General features: G+C 54.1%; 1 long non-coding RNA gene across 2 annotated transcripts; it reads left to right on the top strand.

Moving 5' to 3' along the window:
* The first annotated feature begins 1,092 nt into the window (after window positions 1-1,092).
* LOC135289875 (uncharacterized) lies at window positions 1,093-4,136 on the top strand. 2 transcript variants are annotated; one of them, XR_010352604.1, is made up of 6 exons: window positions 1,127-1,141; window positions 1,396-1,580; window positions 1,711-1,831; window positions 2,416-2,998; window positions 3,355-3,469; window positions 3,822-4,136. It is a non-coding gene; the product is annotated as an uncharacterized LOC135289875 (long non-coding RNA). The 2 variants fall into 2 exon arrangements; XR_010352603.1 differs by having other exon boundaries at window positions 1,093-1,580.
* Window positions 4,137-9,061: the final 4,925 nt, after the last annotated feature.

Raw genomic sequence — 9,061 nt, forward strand, 5'->3', positions numbered from 1 at the left:
GCCCGCGCTGTGCCCGCGGCCCCGGCTCTGCCGCGCTCGTCCCCGCCAAGTCCGGCCCGCGCCGGGGCCGCGCTGGGCGCGAGCGCAGCGCCCCCCTCCGGCCGCGCGCCGCCGGCGTTGCGGCCACAGGCGGCGATCGGAGCCATGGCGGAGCTGCCGCTGCCCGCCGGGCTCAGCGCCAGCGCCTTCCCCGCCAAGCTGTGGCGCCTGGTGAACAGCCCCCGCGTCCGCTCCGTGCGCTGGGACAGCCGGGCCCAGGGGCTGCTCGTCGACCGCTCGCTCTTCGAGCGGGAGCTGCTCAGCCCGGGCCCCGCCCCCGGGGGCGGTGGCGCTGGGGCGGGGCCGGTGCCGCGCCCCTTCAGGGCCACGCAGTTCAGCAGCTTTGTCCGGCAGCTCTACCGCTACGGCTTCCGCAGGGTGCCGGGCTGGCTCGGCGCGGCTGCGCCGGGCGATGCCGGGGGCTGGCTGCACTTCAGCAGCCCCTGCTTCCGCCGCGACCGCCCCGACCTTCTGCTCCGCCTCCGGCGCCGGAGCGCGGCCGACAGGCGGCGGCCGGCGGCGGGCCGGGAGGGCCGCAGGCGCCCGCCCTGCGGCTCCCGGCAGCTCCCCGGGGCGCGGCCGCTGCCGGACGGGCGGCACGGGCGCGGCCGCTTCCAGCCGCTGCCCCGGGAGCGGCCGCCGCTGCCGCCCGGGCGCCCGCCCAGCGGCTTCCTGCTGCTGCAGCGGGAGCGGACGCTGCCGGACGGGCGGGAGCTGCGCAGCCCCCGGCCCGGCCGCCTCCAGCAGCGCCCCGGGGAGCGGCCGCTGCTCGCCCGGCGCCCGCCCTGCAGCTTCCACCTGCTGCACCGCGACCGGCCGGTGCCGGCCCGGCGGGAGGGGCCGAGCCGCTTCCAGGAGCTGTACGGGGAGCGGCCGGCGCCCGCCCAGCGGGAGGTGCTGGGGATCCCGCCCTGCGACTTGCTCGGGCTCCACGGGGAGCCGCTGCTGCCGCTCGGGCGGGAGGGACCCCCCAGCCGCTTCCAGGAGCTGTACGGGGGGCAGCTGCCTCCTCTCGACCGGGAGGTGCTCCGGCTCCAGCCCTGCAGCTTCCAGCAGCTGCACAGGGAGCAGCAGCCCCAGCCCCCGGCTTTTGACCCACGAGGTAGGAAAAGAGTTGTAGCCTTGTTTTTCCCAAACGTACTTAAAAGTGACCGTTTGAAGTATTTTTCCACAAGGCTCTGTCATTCTCAGCCAGCAATTGTCAAGCCTATTAGGAAGGGGAACCTAGAAGGCCAAAAAATTCTCTGCCTTTTTTTTCCTGCTTGCTGCCTGTGATGTTTGATCGAAGGCAGCAATAGAGCTCTGTATCCCAGAGCCACATTATGGAGCCTGACCAGTGGGTTTGGATTCTTGCAGCCACCCCAGGCACTTCAGCATCCAGTGCTCCACCTGGCACTGCTGGTGCAGCATTAACAGCCTCCAGCCAAGCCCGTAACACACCTGAGGAAGAGCAGTCACCAGCAGTGGATCTTGCCTTTGCTGTGGAGCAAATGATCCGGGAGATCAGGAGATCCCTATCTGAAAGGTCTCCCTCTGCCCAGGTAACTCCATTGGAGGGGAAAGGAAGAGGCTGGGCTTACATGGAGAAGAAGAGAAACTTGCATCCCTGATGTGATTCCAAGAAAATACCAAATGATCTTGAGTTTTCTTTCTTTCCATTGTTCTTTCAAGGGCAATATTAATGCTGTGCCTGAGTCTTCAGGAGGTGAGCCTGTGGACAGAGCTGCAGCAGAGGAAGCCTCATCTGGCATGGAGAGCTGCAGGAACAGTTCCCCAGAGCCCGAGGAGCCTGGTAAGGACAGAGCCCCCCTTGGTTTAGAGAGGTGTGAGATGGCTGCTCGGAGCCTGCCTCTGGCAGCAAGGGAGATGAGCAGAGTTGAGCTCCTGTCTGCAGGGCTGGTGCTTCCTGGTGCCTTTAGTTCAAATCCTGCACGGGCACAACCTCCCCGAGCCCTGCCCTCAACGCTTCTCCAGAGGCTCTGACACTGAGTCCTCTGCTGTGGCAAGGGAGCAGGGAATAAAGCTGACCTTGTGGGAGTTGTGTCACCAAGCTGGATGTCCCAGTTTGGTTCATAACTCAGCCCCACCAGCCTTCAGCTTCAGCCATTTCAGTGGGGACTGAGGTCTCTCTGTCACTGAGACTGTGTTTCAAGCTCAAGACTTTGCTGAGACTTTATCAGGATACTTAAACACTTTACACAGTTCAGTTTTGAACACTTGGAAGGATCCCTGTTCTTTAAAGAGCAGGCTTCAAATTGCCAAGTGAGAGTTTGCCTTTCAGGCCATCTTTTACAGTCCCTTGTAGAAGGACAATTGGTGCTCAAGGAACATTTGCACAAGGGCCAATATTGACTCAGTGTTCCCTTTGCTTTCCAGATCACATGTGACCGACCTCTCCAGGAGGGCTAGCCTGTGTGGCAGGAAGAGACAGAGGGAGAGCCTGGAACATCGGGCAAGTTGACTTCCTCTGTCTCTAGTTATATTTATAGATGTATATAGTTATGTTTATTTATCTAGGTAGTTGTATTTATAGATTTATGTGATTATATTTATCTATATAGATAGAGATCTGTACAGTTAATTTATTTTTGGTTTTACTGGTATATCGTTATAGCTTTAGATATGTTGTTGTAGTTATAGATGTGCACAGTTGCACTTATACCTGTGTATAGTTACATTTACATATATACATTTGTAAATGCCTATTTATATTTGTATATGGGGGTTTAGCTACGTAGATTGATATTTATATACACCTTTTTTTAACCTCTTGCCCTGTTCTGCTTCCTCGCTCACCTCTGGCTTTTCCCCCTGTGCCCCCTGTGTCCCCTCTCCCTGGGCTGGGTCCGAGCTGGCGGCCGGGCCGGGCGCAGCAGCAGTTCCAGCCCCGGGTGTCCCTGGAGCGCTGGGAGCTGCCGGTGGCCCCAGGCACTGTCCCCTGAGGAGCTGCTGAAGGACGGTGAGACTGAGGGGGCTGGGGGGGCTGAGGGGGCGGTGGCGCTGAAGGGACGGTGACCCTGAGCTGCTGTTGGGGCTGAGGGCTGTGGGGCAGCCCAGGGCCATGGTGGCACTGAGGTGACAGGCAAGTGGCACAGGCTGAGGGGGTGGCGGGTCTAAGGGGACGGGATGGGTCAGAAGGGACTGAGGGGGGTGAGAGGACTGTGAGGGGCTGAAGAAGCTGAAGGGGGCTGGGGGTTTGGCGAGAGCATGGTGGGGCTGAGGGGATGGAGGGGCCAGATGGGAGCACAGAGGGCTCCGGGACTGCAGCTCTGCCAGGCCTTGGAACCAATTCCAGAGCCTCCACTTTTGCCACAGCTGTAATGACCACAAGGACAGCTGGAGACTGCCAGGAGCCAGCAGGGAGAAGCCGAGGGCCAGCAGCAGGAGCAGTGAGCGGGGCCCTGCTGCTGCCAGCCTGGAGAGAGCCCGGGTGAGGCCCCAGGGCCGGGGAGGCAGGGTGGGGCTGAGGCTGGCGTGGGCTGTGGCCGTGGGCCCTGCCCGTGCTGGGGCTGCTCAGCGCAGCTGCCCCGGCTGGCACAGGGGCTGTCCTTGGGCAAGGCAGCTGTGCCGGCAGGGCCCGGGATCTGTGCCGGCTCTGCCGGGCTGCCGGGGCTGCGGGACGGTCCCGCCACGGCTGCGCTCACCACAGCCCGGCCCGCTCGGCTGCTTTCTCTTTCTGACCCTCCTGGGGAGGCTCTGACATTTCCTCTTCCCTGATGGAAGTGCAGCTGCTGCCAAGGGAAATGTCCCCATACTGACTCAGTGTTTCCTTTCCTTCCCAGATTTGCCATCTGCTGTCCCTGTCCAGGAGATCTGCCAAACTTCATCTGCAGGCTCAGAAGAACCGGTGTCCTTTGGCCACCCTCAGTTCCCTCTGAAGATGGGATCACCTGCAGAGCAGAGGGGACCAGCTGCAGCTCCAGGCCCAGCTCTTGCCGGTCACAGCTGAGCCTGTGGCAAGCTCCAGGAGCTGCTGCCATCTCCCTCCCTGTTGGTAGCTCACTCCCTCCAGTCCCCAGGCCCTGCCCATCCACCTTTTTCCCTCCCAGCTCACCCCTTCGCTTTGCCTTCCCTTATTAAACAGTTTGGCTTTTTCATTTGACTCGTGGATCTGTCCATGGAGCTGAAGCAGCACAAATTCTGAGCCTGGGGACACGCAGGGCCCTACTGCCGTTCTCTTCTACGCCGTCATCTGTGCACGGGCAGGAAGGAACAAGGGTAGCTCAGGCTACAAAGGTCCCTGTCCTGCTGCTCCAGTTGCACAGCACTGTGGAGTTAAAGGTGGTGCTGAGCACGCTGAGGGGAACAAGGACCCTGGGTTTTAGAAAAGCCAGCTTGAGTATGCTCTTCCATGGCAAGCATCCACCAAGGGCAGAGGAGCTTGCGATGCTGGAAGTTCTCACCAAGAGCTTCCTGAAAGTACAGCAATGCTCCATGCATACACAGGGACAGGAAGAGGGCAGAACCAGAGACCATGGTGGGCTAACAGTGAGCTCTGGGTGTGACTCAAAGCAAATGAAGCAGCAGCAGAGGCGCGAGCGTCCCAGTGGCCGCAGCGCTGTCAGGCAGTGCCTGCAGGCTGGGTGCGCTTCTGGCAGCTCTGCTCTCCCCACAAGTGAGGAATTGCAGCCCCTGCCTCAGGCCCAGTCAGAAAGCCAACCAAGTGAGACCAGAGGCAGGGGACCTTCCCAGCTCTCTTGGGCATGGCTGCAAAACAGCCACTGCGTCTTCCTGTGCCCGTGTTTGGGGTGTGCTGAGCCCAGAGCCGGCCAGCTTGTGCTCTGCTGTGCCAGGAGCGCTCTGGGCGGGCAGAAGTGCTGTGTGCACAGCGGAGCGTCCTGCAAGGGGCTGACCAGAGCCTCCTGCGGGAACAGGGCTCCGCTCCCTGGCTGGGAACAGCCTGCTTTTGCTGCCCTGAGCGCAGGCAGGAGTTCAGGCACGTGCAGAGGCAGCGGGCAGCTCGTGTTTGTAGGGGCCCGGGGCTGCGCGCCCAAAGCGACACGTGGGCGTGGGGAAGGAAGTGACACAGAGCTGGGGGAGGGAAGATGAGCTCGAGCTGGAGTGCCTGTGCTGCAAGGAGCAGAAGGAATTCAGCCTTGCCAGGGTTTCTGACATTTGTGTTGGTGTTCCCTGGGAAATGCTGACATTTGGGGAAGTGCCTTTGGAGGAGAGGAGCTTGATTCTCAAGGCAACTGCTTCCCCAGGAGCCCCCAGTGAGGTAGGTGCAATTACAATCTGCACCCCAGCTCATGCTCAGTATTTACTACAATCTTAAATAACAATAAAGTCAAACACAACAGATGACTGATGTTCCTACCTTCTGCTTCCCAAACACAGCCAAGGGTGGCAGCAGCTACAGCTCCATTCTCCTGAGCTCACAGCGCAGCGCAGCTACTCCAGCCACACCAGCACGGGACTGGCCGCAGGTTGTACAGCCCGTGCCTGAGCCAGGATCAAAGCGCGTTTCCTCTCAGGTAATGGGAGCCCCGCGCTCTTCCACAGGAGAATGAATGTCAAGAATGCCAGAGCAAATTGAAGTCTCTTGAGCCTGGTGAAGGTGAAATCTGCTTCTGTCCTTGTATAGAGCTATGGGTTTGTTTACATGGCTTCTCCTTCCCTTTTCTGCCTGGCTTTCTCACCTGCAGTTTTCCATAGAAAAGTGAAGCCATAGGTGGAATAAATAGACTCCACAACCTGATGTAGTTATGAAGTGGGTCTGTATTGTCAGCACCGGGCACAAGTGAGATAGCTCTCCTGAAAACTTGTGTCCTGAGCCCTGGTTTGAGCCCCATCTTTTATTCACAAAGGTGCTCCATATACATGACATTCAACCCCTGGCCCTGCCTGTCCTCGCCTGGCATGATAATTAGATCCATGCCCTTCTGAGCATGCCTTGTTCATGGTGGGGGTGACATAGGAGTCTTTGGTGGTCTCTGAGGCTGAAGATTGTGGTCATCCGTATGGCTGAACTTTTCAACTTTTCTCCTTTGTGCGTGTGCTTTGGTCCCTTGGTGCTTATCTGAGTACGTCTCTCAGTCTTGATGAGCTTGGAGAGAGAGAGGAGCCCTTTATCTGGGTTTCTGCATCCTTGGTCTTCTCCCAGTATTGTTCTTTATGCAAGAAGCTTCTAAAATTGGCATTTTTCTATTCTATAGAAAACCTCTATAGACAGAGGTTTCTTAAGTAAATGGTTAAAATTCAACACATAATTCTGCAAGCTAAAATTTAAATGCTTAATTCATATTGCTAACTCAAGGGAGTTCCAAAAATCTCTCTTTCAAAAGCAACAAACCTTTGAAAGGTTCAACCTCAACATAACTGTGAGCCTCAATCAATACCTCCATCTTCCACTTGCTTAAACTCTCTTTGTCCTGGGCACTCTGTATGGCCTTTTTCCTGGAAGCTCTCTGGCTGTCTTGAATGCTTATGGAGTAAAACGTAATCCCTGATCTATTTTCAACTCTCTGCACAGACAGAGACTGCTGGAAGGGAGGGTAGGACTGGTATTGGGGACCTGGCAGCTTGTCCAGGAAACAAAATGATTGAAATTATGGCAATGTGGACAAGGCATGCAAGTCCAGGTGGTAAGCTCAAACATGCAAGTACTTGCAGTTTCCCCTCAGTACTTGACGGTTTAGGGGTATGGTCTCTTCTTATTTCTGTCTCTTAATCCTCAATCCTTGCCACACTCCTTCAACATCTTTTGCATTGTGATCTTCCATGTTTTCTCCCTCCCTTCTTCTTTCTGTGACTTTCTGTACACGCCAGACAATCTGTCATACACTGTCAGCTTGCTCAGTCACCCGAGCAGTGATAATGATGGTGTAGAAATTGTAGTGGCACAGTAGGCAAACGTGTCATGCTTCTGTGTGCCCTCTGCAGGCAAAGCTGCTTCCCAAAGCTTCAGTCAAACTTGGAACAAAGGCTTGTCACCACTGCTTTGTTGTGGTTTATGCATTGATGGAGCAACACTTCTGTCTCAGCCCCCTTAAGCCACTGCAAAGCTGGAATTGTTGCTTTAGCAGCAGATGTGATGGCAGGGCTCTTACTGCTCCATAGTAAGAACTCTGCAGTTCTTCTAGAAGAGGTTTGTGATCTTTGTGCAATAAGAACGATGCCTTAAACTGCTGCAGTGCAAGTCATGCACTCATGAGATGTGTTTTCAGACACAGGTATTTCTATATATGCCTAGTGAGTGGCCTCCTGGGGAGCAGGGACAAACGAGGAAGGAAAGTGGGCTGATAAAACATGCTTCTGCTTCAAAAAAAAGCCATGACTTCCCTTCACAGAGAAGGATATAAAATTGTTCTTGATTGGCCTGAAGGGAATAAACAAGTCTCTCTATGTCCTGATCTTTTACTAGTCTGAAATTGTTCAGAAAGATTGTAATGTTTGTTTTTTTTTTTGGGGGTGGGGGGTTGGGGTCTGCATTTCAAGCCTGTTCTCCCAGCAGTCAGGGCCCTGCACAGCTGCTGTGGGTGGGGCAGGTGCTCAGGTAATTACCAACAGGTGCTTGGTAATTACTAACAGCCAGGTGAGAAGTTGGCTTGTGCCTGGTTGAGGGCTTGAGGACTGTGGTGAGAGAAGGGCCAGGGAGTGGAGTGGAAAATACTATTTACACAAGCAGGTATAGGTGGATGTCTGGGGTGTAGGTGGCATTTAACTGGTTTTGGTACTGCATTTATGAAGAATTGAACATTTAACTCTGAGATAGGACTATTTAGTTGCTACTCTAAATGCTGGGTTTACTGACATGGAATGTAGTTTCTTTGTATTTTGCTCTGAGAGTGTCTCAACAACATTGAAGTCCAATTACAGTCGTCATAAACACAAGTTAATATCTTACTTTTTGTTGCAAACAGAAGCTGAAAGGCCCAATGGATCTTGCATTCAGTAATGTACACATTTCTAAAAGAAGTGGCTCTCTCCTGTTCCTGTGGCTGGCTGGTCTCTTCAGGCTAGAAAAACATTTCTGGGAGCATTTTCTTGCTGCTCCAATATCTCTATGCCCTTGGAACCTGATGCAAATACTACATGTTTCTAAAATTATCTCTAGGCCCTTCCATTTTCTACTTTGCACCTGTCACCTAGGGGAGAAACCAGTCTGATAAGGTTTTATTTTTTGTAGGCCTCTCCAATTGCAGCCCATTGTATTTAGCTGCAAAATCCTAAATCATGCTATCAGGATACCTGAAATGGACACTGGTAGAGAGTAAAAAAACAATGCCTGATACAGATGCTATCAACTATTTTTAGTTCCTGACAGTCCAGTATTGCCCTTACCCAAGGACTGTTCTTGTTTTTTTCTCTTTTTCTCAGTTCTCAGTTCTGTGATGGCTGAGAAACAAAAATCCCAAGTAAGGGTATCCAGAGTAGATGGACATGATGGGAATTCGGGGCAAATTTGACCATACACTGATCTGTAGGATTGCCCTCCTCCATGGAAGATTGCAGTGGTGTGATTGCAATCATTTCTGCTGGTCAGTGTTTTTAGTGTTAACACAGCTCCCGAGGGAGCCAGCCAGATTTTATGACTCTCTTTGGAACTGAAGGAAAAAGAGAAGAAAATGTGTCTGTGGTGTTTTCCTGCAGCGGTTCCACATGCTATTTGTGGCATGTAACAATTAGCTTCCACACCTAGGAACTGCTTGTGCTGCAGTCTTAAGTGTGCTAGCTGTGAGAGCTGCTTCTGGAGAAAGGTGATTTCTATTACTGCTGTGTAAATTCTTCCTCCAGAATGAGAACAACCCAACAACTTCCTAGTTGCTTCCAGATGGTTGCATAAGGGTTTGTATTTGTACCCCTGTTCTTGGATGTTTGAATTCTGTAGTCAAGCTACCCAAAAGGTCCAAGAGCTGTATCCAAGCAAGGGTGTGTTTGGATGGTGGTCTGGGACAGAGAGTATTCTCCTCTGTAGTTAAAACTGGCCAAGTTTAAGCTTTTTAATTGACAGGCATTTTTAACTGGAAAAATAACAGTTTTTGAAAGAGAGAGTTTTGAAATCCTCATAGTACATAATGTA

This window comes from Passer domesticus, chromosome Z, assembly GCF_036417665.1.
Source record: "Passer domesticus isolate bPasDom1 chromosome Z, bPasDom1.hap1, whole genome shotgun sequence".
NCBI classification, from domain to species: Eukaryota; Metazoa; Chordata; class Aves; order Passeriformes; family Passeridae; genus Passer; species Passer domesticus.